Source organism: Myxine glutinosa, chromosome 7, assembly GCF_964187855.1.
Source record: "Myxine glutinosa chromosome 7, kmMyxGlut1.1, whole genome shotgun sequence".
Taxonomy (NCBI): domain Eukaryota; kingdom Metazoa; phylum Chordata; class Myxini; order Myxiniformes; family Myxinidae; genus Myxine; species Myxine glutinosa.
The window spans coordinates 142484029-142485440 of NC_136267.1; the positions used below are offsets into that span (position 1 = coordinate 142484029).

At 39.2% G+C, this 1412-nt stretch overlaps 1 non-coding gene across 1 annotated transcript; it reads left to right on the forward strand.

The window, feature by feature from the left end:
• The first annotated feature begins 820 nt into the window (after nt 1-820).
• Nucleotides 821-892, forward strand: TRNAE-UUC (transfer RNA glutamic acid (anticodon UUC)). The gene has a single exon. It is a non-coding gene; the product is annotated as a tRNA-Glu (tRNA).
• The last annotated feature ends 520 nt before the right edge of the window (nt 893-1412 follow it).

A 1412-nucleotide genomic window follows, 5' to 3' on the forward strand; every position in this document is an offset into this window, starting at 1 on the left:
TAATTTTACTGTCTGTAATCCCAGTCGTAATTTAACTTTTGTTTTTGTTAAAAAATTTTTTGGCTAATGTGCAAAATAAAGAGATACTTCTGGAAAACGTACAGAAGTTTAACACAGTACTGTCCAGAATTGAGTTGGATATCAGTTCACATCACTTTCAAGGATCAATTTATTTGTTTCGAAATGTCAAATGTGGTTTTTGTTTCTTTTAAAGGTCACATTAACAAAATCTAGAATAATTTCAACATAATTCCAATGAACTTTTGGTTCTAAGACATCTTGAAAAGTAAGTTCACCCCCACAAAAAAAATATTCCATATTAAATGCCAAGTCTGTAGTTTAAAATTATTTTCCATAAACAATGCCATGAAAGAAGAGGGGTTTACTTGGTAGATATCCATCTCCATCCAAGCAAACAAAGAAAACATGGATGAGAAAGGAGGAACTGACCTCAAAAACGAGTAAATGTGGCCATTTGGACCATCATTGCCGTGTTACACTCCCGGGTTAATATTTGCTCCAGCTTTAAACATTACTCACGATGGTTTACGAAAGTACAAGTAACCAGATCTTGGTCGGGTGACCGAGCTTGTCTACATAATACGTAGGGGTGAGTAAAAGGGGGGAAATTCGATCACGTCAACCCTGGACATGTTTCCACAAAGTTTCTGAGTCTGTTCGGGATTTGCATTTTGGGGCAGGAGGGAGATGACGTGGACGGTCACAATCATCGTTTCACGACATTCACCTGTCAAATATGCACCTGACTACCCGTACATGTAAAATATCTATCGCTCTTATTGAAAGCATGTAGTGTACATCCCATATGGTCTAGTGGTTAGGATTCCTGGTTTTCACCCAGGCGGCCCGGGTTCGATTCCCGGTATGGGAAGTTATATTTTTCTCCTTCTTTTGAATTAAGAAACGTGAGAAATAAAAGTGAAAGCTACTCATCTGTGTTCCAAATTTCCATTTTACAACAATGTTTTCAATCAATCTCAGAACCCAGTCCGTCACGATGTTTTTTTACCCAGCAGAGAGACAAAGATGAAGCATGTTCTTCTTTTTCTGTCCAGCCTACGGCAGATTCTTCTTCCCTCCGCTAAATGCTATGCGGTGCTGGTAAAACATCGTACATGCAGTTCCGTTACGTCACTGCCTAATTAGCATAAGGCCGGCGTTGTTCCACAGATAATTTCGTTAATTTAACTTTAAAATGTGTAAATATTTATTAATAAGTTAGTGCGTCGCTCTCCCAGTGTTAAGTTTACTCCTCAACATTTATCTATTATTTTTGGCGCCATTCGTCGTCACCCCAAGTGTTAGAATGGGTTGGGTGCAGTTGGTATATGAAGGAAGCCAATACTGTGTAGCGAGTGGTTGGGCGGGAATGCTCACGATTGGGGTCACAT